General features: G+C 38.8%; 2 protein-coding genes across 3 annotated transcripts in view; one reads left to right on the plus strand and one right to left on the minus strand.

The window, feature by feature from the left end:
* The window catches only part of dlgap3 (discs, large (Drosophila) homolog-associated protein 3), a 59084-nt gene extending 38663 nt beyond the window's left edge, over positions 1 to 20421 (minus strand). The window contains exon 1 of one of the 2 annotated variants that reach the window (XM_077742955.1): positions 20296 to 20421. The gene's annotated coding sequence lies outside the window, so the exon portion shown is untranslated. The remainder of the gene's footprint in view (positions 1 to 20295) is intronic. The other variant, XM_077742956.1, reaches the window with a different exon arrangement.
* The window catches only part of gja4 (gap junction protein alpha 4), a 31589-nt gene continuing 15740 nt past the window's right edge, over positions 6722 to 22570 (plus strand). The window contains exons 1-5 of the mRNA XM_077742958.1: positions 6722 to 6857; positions 8664 to 8798; positions 11188 to 11284; positions 15335 to 15409; positions 18395 to 18527. The gene's annotated coding sequence lies outside the window, so the exon portion shown is untranslated. The remainder of the gene's footprint in view (positions 6858 to 8663; positions 8799 to 11187; positions 11285 to 15334; positions 15410 to 18394; positions 18528 to 22570) is intronic.

Genomic DNA, 22570 nt, shown 5'->3' on the forward strand with positions numbered 1-22570 from the left:
TCTTTTCGCCTGTTAAAGTGAATTTCAGCTTTTTATTAGGTTCTTTCTCCTCTCCTTATTCCCCTGACACAAAAAGAACGAGAACATTGGAGCAATTTTAAAGGCACATCTTGAACAGTCACATTGTCCATATAAAAAGACATATATTGCCATCAATTATTTTCTATTTACATATACACGCACTATGATTAGCACACCTTTTTGTATAGTAGCTAGTGCTGCTAAAACAGGTGTGTTTGTAAGATACCGTATTTTCATGACTATAAGGCGCACTTAAAAGTCTGAAATTTTCTCCAAAATAGGCCTTAAAATCCAGTGTGCTTTATATATGGAAATAAAATTAAAATGTCATTTGTTTAGGGTGCACCTTATAGTGCAGTGCGCCTTATAATGCAGTGCGCCTTATAATGCATTGCACCTTATAGTTCTGAAAATACGGTAAAATGACTTTTTCTTGCATAACTACACACGGTCAGCCTAAGCAAGTTAGCCAATATTATAGAAAAGAAGAAAGGAAAGCGCCTCAGTCATTTTTTCTCCTCCCAAGATGGGGCACCGCTGCGCCATGCCACCTCGTTTCCGCTTGTAACCCTCAAGCAATACAGGGATTAGCGGAGAATTTGCTCTGTGAAGCTCCCGCTGTTACCGAGCGGCTCTGATCGAATAGAATTCCGCTCGTTGCGTTAAGACTTCTGCTTCCGATGAAAAGAAAAGGTATTTTCGACCAAAGTGGATTCTCCTTATTAAGAAAAGACCATTTGCACAATGTCAGAGGGAATCAATGAAGGGCTCAAAGTGTACCCCCACTAACGTGTTACTTAGCACATAATAGAAAATGACAATGTAGTTTCGGATATCCCAATTGGTCAAATAATGTTAGGATTTGTTTTCATTGGGAGCCTAAAGACAGCTGCAAGTATTTTTTTTCTTGAACAAATAAGTTAACGCCAAGATGTTAAAACAAACAATTTTAAAAGTGTTCTACCTTTTTATAGGTTTGACAAATAGTTATTCTCTAACGATGTCCTTAGGGATGTTTGAGTTTCTACTGTAAGCCTAAAAAAGATGGAGGTATTTTTTTCCTCTCCATCCTGGGAAAAAAATAAATAAATAAAAGATAAACACATTAATGGCACTCAGAGTTCAACAGGAATCTCTTTTAAACTCTTAACAAGTAAATTAGTCAGGAGATACTTTTTGAAAGAATCAATCTTGATCTGATAAACCTGACATTGTAAACACAGTTGCACTGACAATTCAGAAGCAATTTAATCATCCTGTGGAAAAATAAATGCGAGATATGTTCCGCTGAAATGGAAAAAAAAATAAGCTGTCATATGCAATATTTTTCCACTTTGTGCAGCTTCTTTTGAAATTAATGTGTTTCTGTTCTGCTGGCAAAACAACTTTGAAGTAGTTGACTAAAAAGACAGGGCAGCCCTTAATCTTAATGTACCGTCGATGTCGCCCAGGATGCAGCCTTGCATAACATTAGAGCGCTTTTTCTCGGGCGCTGTACCCTTCCCCGCCTCCCTCGCTCGCTTTAGCGACATGCATTTTGCATAAGAAAGTCACCCACCGCACGCATAGCCTTCCAATATCCCGGACTAACGTGCCCCCATTGGTAGAAAATGCGTGCAATGCGTAGCAAGCCGACGAGTTTGGAGTAACCGCAGCTCAGTTTGAAGCATGGGGTCACCAGTTCAAACCTCTCCTCTTCTTGTCTCATTATTATTTCATGGAATGAGACTTTTGTACTTGGCTATTTATTATGCACTCTTCCAACAGCTAACGTGTAACTCTGACTTATTATGGGAGGAAAGTTCAATTTGCAGGATTGACCGTTGCGTGACAGTGTAGCCGCTATTTTAGATGAAAAAAGCAGGGTTTGGTTTTTCATTCTTTATCTTTAATATAATTGGTCAGGAGTAGAATTTCATTGTTTTTGCTGTGAGGCTAAAGGAATATGAAAGTATTGACCTACGGTACATTGATTTCAATATTTTACAAGTTATACTACATATATACATATAGTATATATGTATTTTTCTCTTATATAAAGTCTAATATACTTGGTAATCTAATGAAATTCAATGCAAATTGCAAACATTTTCTGTATTTGAAAAGTATTAAGCTCATTAAGTTAAAAAGTAATACTTGAGAATGGAAGGGATATTTGTTTAACTTTATAGTGTGCATTTCCAATGCAATGATCCAGAAGATAATCATAAACCTTCTAATTGATGTAAGAAACTAGTGTTGCATACATTGGGAGCAAAAAAAAACAAAATACTGCATAAATTGTTATCTAGTAATTTTCCCCAGCGTTGGGGGAATAATAAATTGTGGCTTTGACATTTTTTAAGCCAACTGAACCCTGCCAGGCGTAACGTTCGGGATGTAGTTTGACACAAAATAAATAGCCGAGAGAACAAAGAGGAGCAGAAAGCAGTAATGTGGGCAAATATTTGAAAAATGTATCCTCGCCAGATGAACAGTTGACATTTTCAGGTGTTGTGTGTATACGTATGAATCCAAGAGAGCGATAGATGAACCTGTTAGACGTTACATTGTATGGTGAAACAAACATTTCCAGGTATTGCAACAAAGTACAACCAATAGAATTAAAACCCATATATCCCAAGTATTCATACAACATCCCAGTATTCAACTCATCCACTGTTACAGATAAAGCAACTGCCGGCTTTCCTCTCCACTACTCAAGTGAGGTTCAAGTATGGCTTTGAATGTGTTTTGAGTGGCTACGCTAGAACAGAGCTGCATGTTAAACGTAAATACCGAGTGTAGCAATTGGAGCGCATGAGAGCGATAAGATGGGGGTTGTTGAAAAAAAACATGGTGGTTTTGAAGAAAAAAATCATCCCATACGAGCTTTAGCAGGCAGCAGGCTCATCATTCGTTAGCATACTGGGAATGAAGATTATCTGAGTGGAGGTCAAACAGGGAAATATCGTCAAAAAAGTCGACTAGAAGCCAGGTACAAATGTGGTCCATTTGTCAACTATATTCCAACCTCACTAAAGTCTTCCGCTGTATGGGTACAACAGATGTGAATACTACAAAGCCTGGTGCACATCCATCATTCACTGGCCATTTAACTTGGCTGTGTATCATTTTCTGTGCGTGTCAATCAGGTACACTACAAGTCCACTGAAGGGTCTCAGGCTACTGATGTTCATGTTAAAATTCCTTGTAGATGCCACAATGGAAAGGGATGCAATTTCTAAAACATCTTCTCTAATGGCATCTTTCAATGATAGCGTATATTAAGACACTTGCCATGTTTTAACATAAGTCTTGCTAAATCGTCAGTATTTTAATAATTTTAGTGAAACACCTCACCGTGATTTCTGTGTTTATTGAGTGTGTGGAGAAAGAAAGCAATTGATCAAGTTGGCTTTCCAACTAAATAAGAGCACACTTCTCCATCCAATCTCCCCTCGGACAGTGACCATCCAATTTAACCTGGTTTGTTCATTAGCTAATTAAAACCAATGGCTCAATTTTAGGAAAATAGCAACCCAACTAAAGCCCACCTCCACAGATCAAAGCCTGCTTGGAGCAGGAGGCAAACAAAGGTCAGAATCGACCCCCCACCCCTCAGGTTGAGTCCCTCTCGGGTCAGAAATATGAGCTGGCTTCCTTTTGATGCGCTCAACTCTGGAGTGCTTCTTTTGAATCCATCCGAAACGGAATAGCCAAGTAGTAATAACATATTCATCAAAAAGTAATGAAAACACTTCTATGACGCTATCACAGTCTTCTGTCAACAAACTAGCAATGATGCCGTTTCAGTGGGTGAATTATTCTGTTTGGAAAGATGATTTTATTAAACTCTGGCAAGTGGCAATAAGCAAAACACTACAAGGCATGCATAACAATTTAAAGATTCTCAACATGGACATTTATGAGATTCCATATGTGAATATATAGAATTGTCAATTGTTATATTTGTGTAAGTACTGTACATATGCATCTGTCTCCTTGCAAAACAGTGGTATAGAGGATGGAGATTTACTATGCTTGGGCCTGAACTAAAATTTTGATTATAGTAAGTCATATCTTCAAAAAGGATAATTAGGAATTAATCAAATTAACTCTATTAATTACCATTGGTGGCAAACTCTGTTTTAATCTCACATTATCCTCATCTAGCACCCATATAACAGATAGATGGTGAAAACAAGGATCTCGCTATAATAGTTTGAGCCTTTTGTGCTCCAACGGTGGGGTTAGCGGGAGAAAAAACATCCTTTTTTAACCGCCACACAGACGAGAAATAAGATTTAGAAGTGGACGTATCTAAATTTATTGACAAACTGAAAATTAATGTCTTTTACTCACATATAAGCCATGCATTTCATTCATAAAGATCACGAATAAATGCTATAATCCATGTTTATTCTAGTATCTTAGCTTTTTTCAATGGGAAACTACCCTGTTTTAGTACAATTTCTCTATTTATCAGCTGAATAAAAGAAGGGAAAGGCAACATAACACTTAAAAACATAGACTACTTAAGAGTGACATGTCCCAGGTGACTAACAATATTAAGGAAAACAGGAGTTTGTTCAATTGTTTCTAAAAAAGTTTTCTCAAGTATCTTCTAAATTACGCTTACGGCTTTTAGATTCCCGTTTTTGCTTCAATTTGTTTACCCAAATGAACGGACAAAGAGTGGTCACAAACAAGCCCTAACAAGTCTCAAATGTATTCCGCTGGTAGATGCGGATCAGGACCCGAGTATGCAAGTACTTGAGCATATCATTCACATGCTCAATAAGTCTAATCGCCATCCAACGACTCTTGTGTTAGCTTCAAGTGGCAGGAGGGCAGTATTGGGAAGATTGGTCATAATTCCCTTGTCCAGTTTGGTCTGGTCTGGTCTACGACTCCGCCTGTGTGTGATTGTAAGTCAGTGTGTACTATTTGTGCTTCTCAGCAGTGGGAAACCCTGATTTGTAGCTGTAATATCGACAGGCAAAAGCCTCGGAATGAGGTTTTTCCTTCAGGGAGCCCTTTTGCCCTTTTTGTGCCTGCGTAGAAATGCTCTTCCATACACACACACTCAAACCAAGTTGAATACTGAACACTATTCATCACGTGAGAATAAATTCCACCATTTTTTGACTCACTTCACTCACACCCACGTTGAAAATCTTGCATACTTATAACCGCAGTATTCTGTAAATATTCCAAAAAGTATCAGACACTAAAAGATTATATTCAAATTGGAAGATTCTTTTGGCATTTCCTAGCAAACATGTATTTAAAAGTCTGAATCTGTGTATATATAAACGTGTAAATGACTGAATACTTATTTGAATATGCATGTGTGCAAATAATGTGTACTTATAGTTTGAGTGCATCCATCCACGTAGGATTATGGAAACAGTGGATTATTTTCTTGCACGCCTTGAAGAAGCTCTTTTTAAATCCTTAAATGGGCAGTCAAGGAGAGGACAGGATCTTGGAAGGAGGAAAAAAAAAGGAAAAAGTTGAAGGGAAGGATTAACTAGGGGACTACAGAGTCATGTATTTTTGTGTTGCCTTAACTTAGGATGACTTGCACATTTATCACATCCATTATTAGAATGCTGTGAAAAATATAGTTGGAGACTGAAAGTAGAGAGTCTATGTGCGTGCGTGTCTACGTTCATTAGGGAACTGCTACATCAATATCCATCGGGCTCACATGCAAGCTACGTCTACGTCCATCTGTTAGACCCTTATGTCAAAATGAACTTTTCTTCCCTGGGGTACATATTGAGACACATCCATAAAAGCCATTCGTTTCATTTGACACATTTACCACCATTTGATCATCCCGTTAAGATGATGAACTAGACTATATTTATCTTGTCTTTCCTTCCAGGTAAACAAAAATAGCCTGGCTGCTTTAATTTTCATTTATTCTTAATTAGCTGGAAGTTATCATGGAAAAACACCCCCTGTGTGCATCCGCCGTAATGACAACTTTTAAAGGTCACCTCCTCTGCTTTTAGTTAATATCATCTGTCAACTGTTCCTTCTAATTGTCTTCATTGTGAATTTGCACTCACAGTTAACCTGTCCTTAACGTTGATGGTTACACAGAGGGGGATTTTTGCATGAGTTTTTAATGATTTCAACACTAACTGCAGCTTCCACATGTTGTAAATGTTAAGTAATTGTCCCAAAGTTAGAACAAATTCAAGGGTGAGTCTGTATATATTATTAAATCTGGAGCAAGATCAAATGAGGTTGAAATGACGAACGATATCAGCCAATTGCTGCCAATATCAGTATAAATATGTCTTTTATGTACTTGTTGGTTAATTTCTGCATTAAATACATCACAATTTGGCATCACTGACACATTTAATCATATCTAATCAAATATATTACATGAACAGATGTCTATTTTGTCCGTCTATTTGACTATTACTTTAACGTATAAGGATTTTTCTTTTTTTCTAATGAACTAAAACAAAAACAACTGCAATTTGTATCTACTTTTCCAATTTTATTGTGCATTCTTTGTCTCATGCAAATTATAGTCCAGAAGAACATGGTCTGTCTTTATAAATCTCTAAAAATAGTCACTTGCCCTCTAATAGGCTCTTAAATGTATTCGATTCAACATTTCTCTAAATGTGATGACGTTTGTGAGCGTTGATTAACATGTGGCGCTGTCCATTGTGCTGAATCCTTCAGGAATGGCACTCCCATCTCCCATTGCCTTTTTAACTGGACGAGGACAGCTAAAGAAGCCGCACTTGGTTAAACAGCATCCAAAATTGCCAAACGAGCTAATGAGAACTACACGGCGCTGGCGGAGAGCGGCTTACGAGAAGGTAGGGCTTCAACTTGAACTCATTTGCAATCAATGTGCTAGCCCCAGCACACACTCACAGGCGCACGGACACACACAAAATGTGATGTAATGCACAGAGGAGGAAAAAATCTGCTTTTGCTTGATTCCGAAATCTAATATGAAGCCGGCATGGCACCCCGTTTCCCTGCACACTCTCTGCTCAGCTGCTCTAAGTAGGCCACATCAATTTTTCATACTCTCTTTCACTCCACGGCCGAAGCACCTGCCTACTCGGGCCACATGTGTCACACACTGAGCGGCGTTTGTACGGATGCCATCGCAAACTGGAATAGAACCTTTTCCATATTTTGCATCTTGATTGGTTTGACGGATCATTTCATTTTAATGTGTAGAAAACAATAAAAGAGGCCAATAAAACACATTATAGGGTCAATAATTAGATAGGAATGGATTAAATACAAAGTAATTGAGCCAAAATGTAAAAAAAAATGTAATGCACATAAAATAAAGAGGATTTCAGCAAAAATTGATTGATTTAAAAAAAATAAATAAGCCATAATATTGTTCCACTGTATTCAATAGTGTATAAATGAAAGTGAGTGGAACATATTTGATTCCCACTCATTTTAAATTATGCACATGTGTGACTTTTTAGTATGCACTGCACGACGCATAATCAAGTGCTGCAATCAAATATAAATAGTGAAGAAAAAAAGCGGCTATATTCCATTTACCCTGGATTAAATATAGAAAAGTAGTGATTTTTCCATTTTGGGAAATGATTTAACGGAGCGCTGAAATCTCAAATAATGTGTTTTAAGGTCATCTCTGGAGAAATCAGTTTGATGAAGTGTGATGATAATCAAAGTTGTTGTAATTGAAAGAAAATGTTATTCCTTCATCTTTTTTGCTCCCTTGCCCACAGATTACATTCAGCCTTTGCCTTTTTTTTATGTGTAGAAGGCTTTCACTATGGAAATGCTAAATAATTCACCTGCAAAGGGCACGATTGAAAGGGTTTGCTAACCCGTGGCAAGTAAATAAATGTGTACAGTGGAGTTGCTAAATGCCTTTGATACAAAATGCATGACTTCCACTGATTTTTTTTTTTTTTTTTGCATATTGATGCAGGAGTTCACAACAAACAACATATAGTTAAAATGGCGGTATCCTGGGTTTGCAAGGCTGAACAATGCAAATTAGGATCATCAACCACCTACCTACTTCTTATTTTATTTTATATCTATATTTTTTAAGTCAAAATAGGGACTGCACTCTTTAAAAATTAATGTAGGAAATTCACATTTTTGGTTTGGCTTTCATCCCCAGTATTTTGTGAATAATAATCATTTTTATTTCAATGTTTTCACTCTTTTTGGAAAAAGGGGTCTTATTTTTTCCTTCTGATTTGATAGTTTTTGTCAGTATTACAACCAAGTTGACTTTGTGAAATCCTTCAAATGAAAGACAGAATTGGAACGACAATACGAACTTAACTGAGGTCGTTAAAATTACAGGAGACAACCTTTCTGAACACTAATATTCAATTCAACGAGTACACCACGTACTGGGAGGGAGTACAAACATCAATTGTAATATTGTTCACGCATGGTGGCCTATTCAAATATAAAACGTTAAACTGCCGATAACAATCTTGGTTAAATATTGGCATCTTTTTTTTTTTTCCAACTCACACAAATGAGAACAAGACCTATCAGGAATTCTAAGTGCTCTCTCCAAAAAGCAGACACTCAGGGGAAAAAAAAACAAACAAAAATGTCACTTTTTAAACAAAGATGTGAGACGTAATCTTTCTGTCAACCAGGCTGTGTCAACCAAGCTGAAGACGGGAACCCGGTACACAGAGACAGACGGAGAAGTGGAGGGAAGGACAACACTCGGCGACGGCGTGCAAACACAAAGAATGAGGACCGACGGACCTGACGGGGGAAGAAAAACGGTGAGGAGAGCCTCAACAGAAATAATCGGGTGAATAGCGTGACTGGACGTTTGGTCGCCGGTCTTTTTGGTCGCCGGTCAAATGTACTTCGATATTAAACAGTAATTAGATATTATACAGTACTTAGATATGAAACAGTACTTAGATATGAAACAGTACTTAGATATGAAACAGTACTTAGATATGAAACAGTACTTAGATATTAAACAGTACTTAGATATGAAACAGTACTTAGATATGAAACAGTGTTTAGATATTAAACAGTACTTAGATATTGAACAGTACTTAGATAATATACAGTACTTAGATATTAAACAGTACTGAGATATGAAACAGTACTTAGATATTAAACAGTACTTAGATTTTAAACTGTCTCTCATGAATACAATTTTGAGAGCTGGTTTCAACAGTAAACTCTTTGTCACCATTTGACTGGCGACCAAAAGACCGGCGACCAAACGTCCGAGCACTGGTGATTAGACAGACAGCGGGCGTGAACACAAGGGCGTTGAAAGCCCAAAGCAGGGGGGACATGGAGGCCGCCAGGCGGTGGGAAAACATCAGCTGCTTTGAGCCAACGTAGAAAACAATAAAGTAAGCATTCGTGACAAGAGAGCCGGCCGGGGGGGGGAACAAGGAGAGAGAGAGTGAGACCCAAAGATCACATGAAGGAGAATGATCAAGACATTGGTGCCAGGGATGGAACAAGGGTAGAAAATGACATTACCAGGACGAGCGAGTATGGAAAAGTGGAAGACGGAAATGTGAAAAGGCAGCAGGAATCAATTCCCTGTGGGGGCTGCAAGATCAGGCCAGTGGAGTGCGAATACTATGTTGTAAACATTGGGTAGCGCTAGCAATGCCACACAAGCCATCAACGCGCCCTGGATGTGCAATGATAAATATCTTCATGGCTTGCTGTCCTAACATTTTCCACATGGATGCCAGTGCAGTTGAGTCACTCCACGATGCCAGGGAAGAGAATGGAGGTCTGATGAGGGCGGGCCATTTGGCACCACCATTAATTCTTTTACAGTTTTTGCGCTAGGCTGGCAGCGTTGCGCTCGCTTTAGCGTAAGACCAAATAAAAAGGTCTTGGAGTGGAAATGCTACTTGATGTTACCATGTAGGATTTTGCTTCAAATGATGCACTGAAAATAGATGGAGCTTGAAAGCATCGTAGAGGAAAAATGTGGTGAAAACTCTTTAAAAATTGGGTTAAATTACCTTTTTTGGGGTGGAAATTCCTTTGTTAGTGCATTCCGAGTCAAAATTAAGATTTTAAACATGGTTAGGATCATGTAAAAGTACTGTATGTGTACATTCAAGTAAAATAATATGCAGTACTGCAGTAAGGAGGACAAAAACACGACGTCATCTACACAGCATGGTTCAAATGACACAATTCCGATTCAGATATGGGTCAAGGCGGCTGACAGGCGCAAAACAGGAAGAGAAAGAGTAGATCAAAAACAGCTATGCACCAAACATTCTTCACAGTGGCTGCAGCATTAAATAAAAAATAAAAAGATAAAAACTGTCAGTGCGAGGTACGCCATATCAAAATAGACCAAAAGATGATGCCTACACTCTCGCATCTGCACAATCGCAGGCCCTAAATCTCAAACGGAAGCCTAGATAACGACATAGATTTGAATAAGATGAAAAAAATCAATATATACATAAGATTTCTGAATCCGGCGGCCACCAATCTGCTTTTTGAATCCCATCCTGGCATAAAGTGGCGCTCACTGTCACTCATTCACCTGCACTACTTGTGATGAATACGCTTTATTGGCATTATTTATCAGCTTCCGAGCCCCTTCAACCGCCTGCATCAAAGCCACTCTAATTTCATTGGTGATGGGTCCTATAAAGGGTTGCTATGGTGACTAGTGGTACGAACCTTCATTGCTTACTTGCCATGGTGAAACGCCATTGCTCGCCATTTCTAGCAATTTCCTTTCCCATAAGTCAACGTGCTTCTTCCCGTGAGCAGATGATATTTTTCCACATCTCTACAATTATTAATAAGCCACTGATGGAAAAAAAAAAATGGACAAAGTGAGCAATCTGAAGGCAAAAGCAGGTCCTGACAATAAATACAGGTTTTTTTTCTATCCATATGCTCGTTTGTGTTTTTTGAAATCGGACCTGCTGATTGGCTAGAGGGTCGGTGAACCTGAATGGGAAACAAAATGCATCTGACCGGCATTAGATGTTTGAAGTTGCAGCTGCCACGAGGATGGTAAAACTCTCCAAAACCACACGTTTGTGGTCTTTAGTGAACTCCGTGAAGAGCGAGAAGAGGAGGCCCTGGAAGCTCTTCAAAGAGCAACTGAAGAGGCAGCTTTCACTAACTCTCTTTCATGACTTTTTGTCGCAACAGGAAGTGAAAAAAGGAGGCTGGCGCTAAAAGGTAGCGGCTAGAAGAACAGCTGCTCGGACAGAAGGAGGATGCCGAAGATCAGTGTTGCATAATTCAGGTGCATGCTTATTTTCAAATATAGTACAGTATGCTTGCCTTTTAAGCCAAAATCTAGTCTTTTTTAAGGTAATTTTAGGGTGTAAATTTGCTTAAAATAGTTGAATTGACACTTTTATTCCCCATTTTTTTTTAAACAGAAAATCTGTACTTCTTAATTGCAAAATTTGAAAATAGGTGGTACCTTTATTGAAAGGGATTCCCCAATTTAAAACATTATGCATAAGATACACATTTCTATTTTCACTTTAATCGCCAAAGTGTGCTTTTAGCAGAAATTTGTTACAAAACAGATCATTTTCTAACATTTTGCAGTGAAGCTGGAGTTTATTCCAGTTTCCATTAAACATTTAGAGGACAACAAACATTTATACTCACAAAAAACACATTATAAAACTAAAGATCAGCAAACTCTTGCAGCAAACTTGTTGCACATTTAACCTTTTAAATCTAAACCCGCAGAGAGCAAATATTCAGAGTTAACAAGATTTAAAAAAAATAAATAAAAATATTTAAAATAGCCTAGTGACCGCAACAGTCGTGACTGGCAAAAAGTTGAAAGATGGGCAAAATGGATTGCGTTGAAAAAGGAAAAAAAAAAAAACGTTCCTCCTCTTTGGCAGTTGTGGTAAAGAAAGAAGCAAAAGACACAGTGTGGGTGTTGCATTCAGTCATCCAAATGGCTGTGGATTAAGTGGTTGTTATCTTAGCCACCTGCTGTTTAAACTGTAAACAAGCCCAACTGTGTGTAAGTATATGTGTGAGTTTCTGTGTGTGTGTGTGTGTGTGTGTGTGTGTGTGTGTGTGTGTGTGTGTGTGTGTGTTTCACATGCGTGTCAGTGGCATTGATCTGTAACAATGTTCAACTGGGCGCTAACACAAAGCCAACACTGGGGAAACTAGAACCACATTAAGGCACTTTATTCTGCATAGATAACACACACAACATGAGGTACCCTTGCAGCTGTTTTAAATTTTGTACATAAATAGTTAGCCGCATGTTAAAACTGTGTTTGTATGTGAATATGCTTCATACTATGCAAAACCAACCATTTTGGATCTTATTTTTTCAGTTTCTTTGACCGAGACATAGAGAAGTGAAATTTTTCCACTTTAATGTTATTTAGATTCTCTTTCACGTTTCACTAAGGCGGCCGCCACTGCCCTAGCACGAATCTCGAGTGCTCTCATCCATGATCCATATTGCTTGTCACTTGGCTACGATCCTAATGACAGAATAAGGCCGATCCCTCTTCGGAACAAAACCCAAGTATACTTTACTGTACTTTAACAGTGCAATATCATATATTTTCTATAAAGTCATGGAATTAGTAAATCTGGCAATGTAAAAAAAGTAAATGACCCTTATTTCATAGGTCAGTTATAAGTTTTGAATGACGCACCACATTTAATCCACACCAGATACCTACAACCATGTTCATTCCCCACCAAAATATTCTTATAATACCCAAGTATAATTTTCAAAATGTCTGAAGAAAAGCAATGAACCGCAGCTCACTAAGTGACACTGACATTTAACGAGACTAACATATTACCTCAAAATGACCTCTTGGTATTTCTACATCAGCCTTCTTATTAAGGTCACTTTCATTAATTAGAGAAGATTCTATTGTGAGCCAGCTACATTTACAAACATACAAAAAGACAGCCCTATCTTTTAAGAATCCCACAAATCCCCAAACCTCAATCACTCATTTATTCTCTCATTGAAACAAGGCCCACTATTGCATGCTGTTATTGTACAGCGCCATGCACAGGAATGCTAAAATGTGAAGGCTCACGCTACTGCAGTCTCAATGCATTGATATTCCATCACTTTCTAAGTCGGAGAGGTAGCGTAGTGTAGTGTGTGTTGCCTTTCCCATAAAGCCCAACTTCAAAAGAAGTGTCTCCACTCTAATCTTTTCCTGCACTGCGGACCCCAGAAAAGACAGAAAGACCAAGACCCGAGCCCCTCCCACCTCTTTAACGATGTAATCCACGCTCGTTGGTTAACGAACTCGGCCCCACGTGCTCTAGGGATCTAGACAGCTGTTTAGCAAATAAACACACCCCTTTGATCACACGCTTCGCCTGACCTTAGCGTGACTTACAATAACAGCCCCCGTCTTTTTTTTTTTTTTTTCCAGCTCACATCACACAGGCGGTCACTCTGCACCGTGCCGAGACTCGGCGCACTGAGGTGAATGTTTCGGGGCATATTAAGTCACGCGGCGACAGAGGCGGAGTCAGGCGCTGTGTGATTTTCCACCACTAAGGCGTCAAAAATTGAAAAGTCAATTCCAATTGCGCACCGATAATTAGAACTGACCTGGATGGCTGCGTTGAATATGAAATGAGGAGGAAAAAAATCAAGCTTAATAGAAGGTCAAGGTGGAGACAAAGGCAATATGGCCGACTAGTCATGTGTTGGGCAGAATCTTTAGGTACGAAATAGCTACTAGCCCATTGTTCTTGAGTGCAATCTTATTATGTTTTTCTAAGTATTTTATGAGAATCTAACTGGGCTATTTTTAACAATGTTCACCTGTGCATTGACTGCATGAGTTCTTATATGAACTGCCATCTTTTTGCACCCACTTAGTCGACTTTTCTCTGCTCCCGTTCAATATTTTGCTGAAGTAAATCACCCCCTTCTCCGTCCTTGGTGTCACCTCAGCCTCACCCCTCCATTCTTCCCATAATCCACCACTTCTTTTTCTTCTCCTCCATCCACACAGCTCTCCGCTGACCTCGTCCCTCATCTGTCCGTCGTTCCATCACCGCTCACCCTTGAACTTTTCCCTACCAATGTCCTCACACACTCGGCATTTTCCTCTCTTGGCTTCATCTCAACCCTCACCTTTTTTTTTTATTTTTCATTTGTCCACAAAGCAGCTCTTAAGCGATTAGATTGTTGGGAGAAACCCGGAGGTTTCACAGGAGCAAGAAAAGAATAAGAGATGGGCTAAGGGCAAGTCTTGAGAATATTACACATGTCAAGAGTGAGTGAGTGACAGCACAACTCAATAAATAGGCCAATTTGAGGGTTTTTTTTACCCTTGACATACACAATCAGCAATCTAGTCCACAATCTCTTTCAAATATGAACCAGTAAGGGTGATTGACAAATCCATACGGAAGCATTGATACCATAAATCTCTCTTGTTTCATTCCAGAATTAATATTTATCCACCTTCTAGCAAACAAAATAAATTACGTGTGTTTTTGGACTTTAAAAAAAAACATGGCTCATCCCAAAGAATCAATACATTGACTGTAAATTATTTTGTAATGTGCAACAAAAGAAAAATCAGCTGGAAACTGATTACTACATAAAATATCCAACCTTCATCTACACTTGGCACGCATAATCTCCTTAGTAGCACTTAAGTAATCATAGGGCAAGAACATAAACATACAACAAGATAATCATTTCCATTGTGTGTGGGATCTCATCCACAGGATTGCTTTTTAAATGCACATCACAAAAAAAAAAGAAAAAAACAAAGCCTGCTGATTTTCTACCATCAAAGCTCGATCAATTGAAAATTGTACTATTCCTTACAATTTCCAAAATATATATTTGACCTTTAATTACGAATCATATCATTCAATACATAGAAACCCATATTACTCTGTTTTTATTGACATTTCCCAGCACATTAAACACCAACATCCTTCCTTATTTCATCCCAATGGCAGTGACATTCCACCCTTAAAAAAAAAAAGGTCTCATGCTCCCTGCAGTATCATGGCTGTCTGCCCCTTCCAAATGTCTGCCCAGCAGGTCAAAAACACGGACAGCTGTGGACTCCCCCTCACCCAACTCCCTTCACTTCCCGAAACATCAGCTGCAGCCTCTGGCCTTCTTCCAGATGTGCCACATTAAAACTAAACTAGCCAACTGGAAATTACAGTGAACACAGATATTGGGCCACAACACTTAAGCATAAAAACCCCTATAATAACCCTAAATCTTTACCTGTCTATTTTCCATCCATCTCAGTCAAACAACTAACCTTTGACCTTCTCTCTTTCCTCTTGACAGACCGGAGACGAGAACTACACATAAACAAGTGTCTCAGATGCCCCCCAATAGACGCCAAACGCCAATTCTAGAAAAGTAAGACCCTCTCTGCAAAATATGAAAATAACATGATCCATCACACCGACCAATTGGAAAACTCTGTTCTATTATTCCCTTTTTTTTAGTAGAGTGTAGAAACAGACAGATTGGCCAAAATAGATTATTAGAGGGAATTACATGGCTGGTTATTATCATGACACCAAGTCAATCATTTCCACTGATTATATTCCATCAGAACGTGACATTAGATAAAATAACACTATTTTTTTTCCTAGCACTGAAGGTAAGAGGATTTATGGGGTGTAATATGGCTAATAAATTATACTTCTTCTCACATTTTAAGGACTTGGGCTGTAAATGAGCTGCTATTATTCTGTGTCAAGCCCTAAAAATAAATATAATACTAAGCCAGATGGCAACTACATTAATTGTCCACTGTTGACAGTGTTATTTTGGAGTATAAAAATAAAAATAAAACATATTACCTCGAGAAATGGAAGGAAAAAAGGGAATATTTACAAGTAAGGTCATATTACTGACATTTAGTCATCCATTTTCCAGCTTGTCTTCATATGGGATGCAAAATTTGAAAAAAAAATGCATTGAACTTCAACAATACTGGTTCCTGTCTTTAGGAATATTCAACCAGTACACTTTAGAACCCAAAAACCAGCAACACCATCAAACGCCGACATGCCCCCAATCCCCACCGAGGCTCAATTTAGATGCTTGCGTGTTAAGGAAAGAAAGATAACATCACTTTAGGGATGAATTTTGCAAGCTTTGTGAGCCGCTACATGAGGGACGCCTAGCAACAATGACTCCAGGAGTCTTCTGCATTATTCAGCGGGCCCAACAAGCGCCCGGTCCATGCCATTATCTATTTAAATCCAAGTGCAAACATCTTAAAGCGCGTCCACCTTTCTTCCGCCAAAGTAGCCCGGCAAGCCGGAGAGTTCGGGAAGCCTCGCGCCATCAAATGGGGACGGCGTTGTGATGGATGAAGGCATTATGATGACAGTGAGAGATTGGGAAGATGGAACGGCGAGAAGAGAATGACGTGGGGAGGCGGGAGGAGAGTACACTGAGGCAAATAATAGCACACCACACTGGGAGACAATGACCGGCTGCCATTCTTGTGATAAAGCCCAGTATTTCAACTCATCCCCCATGTTCCATCAATCAAAAGCCATTTTCCCGTGACTCATCGACAGCCTTTGCTCATGCACTCCATTAGGTGGCCATTTTTTTTAGTGCTTGGGTGTGTCCATCAGTACCACATGACGCAAAAAAATGCTCTTAATAGCGGCAAAATTTCCAACTCATGCCATTTAGAGAAGATGTGGCAAATTGGTGGCCTGGGGGCCAAATCTGGCCTGTCGCATCATTTTTTTGCGGCCCGGGAAATAAATAGTAAGTGCTTACTTTCTGTTTTAGGATCAAATTCAAATGACATTTCCTGATTTTTTTCTCTTTTAATTCAATAATTGTAATTTTTAAATCAATTTTTCTGTGTTTTTAGTTCAAAAATCATTGTCAAATCTAGAAATATAAATAAAAAAAGCTAAAATAAACATTGTTTTAGATCTTTAAAAACACAGAATATTCAGGGATTTTAATCCAGTTCTTTTAATCCATTTTGTACAAAAAAATATCTAAATATTATATTTATATATATATATTATATATAAAGCGGCCCACGAACCAACCGAATCTGACACCCCTGATCTAGAGTGTACCATTCCTTTTAATTCACCACTAACAATTTCTAAAGCTTTTTTAATACCCAATCAATCGTTATGATCTCCAAATGAATGACACAATTGAGCCACAGCACCACTTTCTTTAGCTTAGAAAAGACGTTTTATTAACAGCATTTTACGCTCTTTGCACATCAGCCTGCGCGTTGCTCATCCCATGGGAAGCACTGTTATGAAAAAGCAAATGTACGGCGTGTGCTGGCTTAATTATTACCCACGAAAATGAACAGTTACAACAGTTCCTCACACACCTCTTGGGATGCTCCGGCACCCAGTGTGAGGAAACGTTTTGGTCTTCTTGGTAAACACACACACACACACATAAGCGCAGCATATTTTTCATACTATATGGATTTTTTGGACTGCCGCATTGCTCCCTTGTGTAATGAATACAATATTTTCCTCCAGCGATATCTCACATTCACAGTTTTGCTTCATTTTTAGCCCGGAATGCTCATGATGAGGGTCACCCGATGCCACTGGTCAATCCCCCCCCCCACCGTCGTCTAATGCCAACGGTCATCCGCAGTGTTCAATGAGACGCACAAATGAAGAAAGGCCGACTCATCTGATGGCCAATTGACTTACAAGCTCCAGGCTTTGCTACAATGGAAAAGGGGAACAATGTCATGCCCAAGCGCATCAGAGAAGAGGACGCAGAAAACACGGAATAAACCCCGCCCACCCCCTCCTTCAAATCCAGATAGGTTACAGCAATTACTTGTGCCTTTTTAACCTTACCGCTAGCGTGGAAGCTCTGTTCCAAGTCCTCTTATAAACCCGATCACGTGCCGTTTAAAGAAGAGGAAGCGCCTATTTCAGCGTCAAGAAATTGGACAGATCTTGTGATGGCTTATCTAAGTGGACCAATGGCTTATTGTTGCAGTGGAGTGTATTATTTGCACCGCAGAAGGCTCGATGATAGACACAAAAAAAGTGTAAACATGCACTGATGCCATGGATATAATCAAGTCAGATAAATAAAGTATAACCGATTAATAACAGACTTGTTTGACAAGGAAAACTGAGATAAAAATGGTAGGATTTAATATCAGTGAACAACCAGCCTGGAGGCAAAATGGCCACATTAAAATAAACAAATAGACAAAAAAACTTCTAACAAAACTGCATCAATAATAACCATGCAGTGATGGTGAAGATGAGCTCGTGAGATGACTTTAATAGCATATTTGCACTAAAATGAGACTAAAAAACGATGTTTTGCCCAACAACTACTAACTATTTAATTTTTTTTCTGCAGATCTTCTTGTTCTGAAGCCCAAAACATCCTCAGAGAAGAAGAAAAGTGCTTAGCCAATCCTATTGATGCATCTATCCAAGGAAACATATTAAAACACTGCATCCTGCCCTCCAAAGAGAAAATCACTATCAAGGTATGAAAGCTATTCAATTTTATTCAATGGTCATTTTGTCTTGTTCATTAATTTGCATTTTGTGGCGCATAAAAAAAACACCAAATTGAAACAAGGTGGCTTCATAATGAATCAAAACATGGATTGGATTTTCATTTTCCATTCATGCAAAGGTCAATTTATAAGTACTGTTATTCATGGCGCACAGTTTAGCGTTCATTAACCAATTTTACAACATTATATAATCCAAACAAGCGACGGAGAAATCGTTAAGCTAAACTATGATGGAATAGCAAATAAGAACGTGTCGATGCCCTTTTCTATCCATCATGAACGTAAACACTTTCCTCAGAGCATTTATTGTGATGAATGAATGGTCATTACCATTTTCAAACTTCAATTTTGACACTTAGTCTTTCTACACAAGTGCATGATGGGTTAGAAACAACCTCAATAACCTCAATACTCATAAACCAGCAGTTCTTCCATCCATTGAAAAATATGTCATTTGCATGACTCACCAGCAACGTGTGCACTGTTTCGTCACACTGCCCTCTCATCTGAAAGAATCCAGGCGAACAAATTGCATGTGATGGAGGTGGTCTCCAATGGAAACCGTGGCAAACTGAGTTGACGAGCAAGAAAAAAGAAATATGGAAAACAAAGAGCATAAAAAAAAGGAATGCAAGGCGTGGTTGTCATCCGTTTACTATTGGATTTAATATTCAGGCTGGAGGCTAATGATGGGAGTGTACAATGTATGAAATATCAGTCTTGAATGACTCCGCCCACTCATGGATTGGCGTGTATGGCCGTTTAATTGTGTGTCATGCATTTGCATTGTCATTGAGATTGTTTATCGTATTTATAACCACATTTGGTGTGAATTTCAAGAATACAATGCTAATTTTTGGACAAAATAGCCATATTGTTCAGCCTAAAAACAAGCTTTTGGTAGTCAGGGTGTAAAAAAATAAGACAAAAGTCGCAGGCTCAGGCAAACTAGAGAAAATATCTCCCATAAAATGAGTAGTGAAATAAAAAAAACAACATGTGGAAATTGTCAGATACCCTAAAGCCATAGAAGCAGGCCTCTGGTCACCATAAAGTCACAACTTTTTCCACTCTCCCGTCTTTAAGTAGGTTTAAATTTGCTGCAAAAATCCCAGAACCTTCCCAAAAAGCGTTCCCGCCAACGACAAAGCCGCAAAAGTCTAAAAAACGAGTGAATAGGCTCACTGAAACCAATGAAACGAAACCATCCATTGCTCAAAAGGTTGCACTGGGACGTTTCTTAATCTAAGAGTACACAAACACATGCAGGTAGACCAATACATCCCACACCGCATCATTAGCGGCACCCCTGGAGGATGGTGGCATCGCTGTGATTGATTTTGAACCCTCTCACTTCTCAGTGCAATGCAGTGCAAATAACCGTAATAGCTCCGCCCGCTGCCTGCTGCGTTCCCTCGGATTTCAAACGCGGCGGCGCAAACCGCATAGAAGGGGCGCGCTTTCATGGTCAGCGAACCTTTACGCACGGATGCAATTTCAGACATTTCAAGCTCATCTGCAACTTGCATTTTTTTTCCTTCCACTTCTTGCTTTCAAGTTGTGACACAGCTGCAAGACGCGCAACAACCACGTCAACGCGTCCACTCAGTTGGGCTGCAGCAAACAGCCCATCTGCACCAAATCCTTGTCTTGACGCTACGGCGTTATGAAGAAAAATAAGGCAGCGCGTCCGCTTCCATAGCACGAAGAACTACCATTTAAACATCCTCCTTACCTTATAGTCTAGAGTTGTGGTCTTCAGTGCAGTGTTCCAAACGTCCTCCTCTTCCCGCAGTTCCCCCGACCACTGTGCAGAAAAGGATGGAGAAACAGCAGTGAAAGCATCGTGCCGCTCTCCCCCCAACGCTCTCTTTCTCTCTCTCTTTCTCGCTCTCTCATACGTACCCATCCTCCTTTGCTCTTCACCTCCATATGTGGTTCACTTACAGAGATACCGTAAGACATTTGAAGCAAACAAATTGGACGTTTGTAGGGTCAGTACCTCAGTTTGAAGGTTCCAACAAATACAGTGGCTTTACTATAAATGCACAAAGGCATATATACATATACTAGATAAAAAATAAGATTAGATTGAAGAAAGAAGTATGCAAAATAGCAAGATACTCAAGAGCCAGTCATTTTTCTTTGTGTGTAATTGTTTTAATGGGGAATGGAGCTGTCCAGGTGCTGATTTGATTAAAAGTCCCTGTTAAAATAATGGCCAAAAAAATGCAACCTCATATTTTTGGTGTTAAAATGAGCCCTGGTCGGTTACAAAATTCTATTACCATCATTCATTTCTCATGGTTTGATTTTACTGCGGTGGAAAAAAAAAATTAGGTCCCAATTTGTGAGAAAATACCCCAAATAGCCATATCGGTTGCCTATTACAATACTCAGTATTGGATTATCACTAATGCAGACTGAAGGGTAGTAAACTATCTTTATTTAAGACATTATTAATGAGCTCACATGCTTCTTTTCAGGCTTTTGGCAGGTGTAGCATTTTTTTTTTTCATCTTATATTCACTTTCCAATTGCTGCTGTCATTCTGGATAATTCTTTTAGCATTCAAAGTCAGCAAGCACATCAAGCACCTCACTTAAATGGGTCAGTGAGACAGCGCCTGTTCTAACAATAGGACAATACGTCCATTTAACACTCGCCTCAATGTTTCTTATCAAACAAACAAGATGAAGACATTCCATTAAAAAGTTCATTTTCAACAAACATAAAAAAAAGACACATCTACGCCTATTAAAACTTATTTCCCATAAAGATTCAAACGAGGAAGAAACTATGCCATGAGGCTAACGGAATAATAATGACCCACATTGTCCCCCATCCACTTGAGACACTCAACAGGCTCGTGGGGGTGTCGTGAAACACTTGAGGAACAGTCGACTACATTATCGACCTCTAACTAGATCTCGGAGATGAGATGAAAATGAGGGAGATTGAATGTGCTTGTGTCTAAGCAGACATTTTCTCTATTAGTCGATGGTGATAAAGCCTGACAAATTGTGTGATTTTTTTTTTTTTTTCACTGGTGCATCACAACACCTTTTGGTATTAATTTCTTACATCTGGCGTCTTTGAATCTGCACCCGAGGAGACCATCCAGGATCCCCAACAACTGCAAACAACCCGCGGTTATTTCACTGCTGCAGTAAAGCTTCACTCTAACCCTTAAAAAAATGTTACCGATAGCATCTTGCGTATTATCCAGCTCAATTCAGTTGACGACCAGGCCAATTCTTTTATATTCACAGCAGACTGAATAGGTTGAGAAAAAGTCTGAGACAGTTCATTCCTAGCTATTTAAATTTAGATTTTTTATAGCGCTTGTTACTTTATGATATCCAAATACATTTTCATCCATCCTCCAGAAATAGTTCCAGTAAAAAAGCATTTTTTTATCTGCTAAGATTAGACTCACTCATGGCACATTGTTTTTTTTCCCCTCTACTCAAATTCTTTATAACCTTGCTTCATTATATACAGTATATTCCATAGCTTCTTTTCAAACAACCACTTTCTTTGGTGTGTGTTATTTATGTAAAATAAAAGCCTTATAGCAATATCTTCATGCTTTATAATTCAAACACAACCAAGGAACAAAAGCATTTGAAGCTGCATGTCAAGTAATGACATACAGTATTCATTTCTGGTAAAAAAATACAAGATAGTGAGTAAAAAGAAATATTTTTTATTCATTTCTACATCATCAATTAATTAAATAACCATATGTTGGGTTTATTCTGTTTTATTATTATAATAGTTATATTAATTCATTTCTTTATTAAATCAATCTCTTTCTTTTCTTTGTATTAATTCATTACTTTGTTAAATCATTCTCTTTCTGTTTTTCAAAAGTCTTAAGGTCACGCCAAGTCATCTTTAACCTAGACAGCCTGTTCCAGGATGGTTATACAAACAATCCACCCAATCTCAGTCCTTGAGATTTGGTGGGCCCTTGGTGACGAGGACAGGGCTATTCGGACAATAAC

This window comes from Stigmatopora nigra, chromosome 21 (assembly GCF_051989575.1).
Source record: "Stigmatopora nigra isolate UIUO_SnigA chromosome 21, RoL_Snig_1.1, whole genome shotgun sequence".
In the NCBI taxonomy this organism is placed as follows: Eukaryota; Metazoa; Chordata; class Actinopteri; order Syngnathiformes; family Syngnathidae; genus Stigmatopora; species Stigmatopora nigra.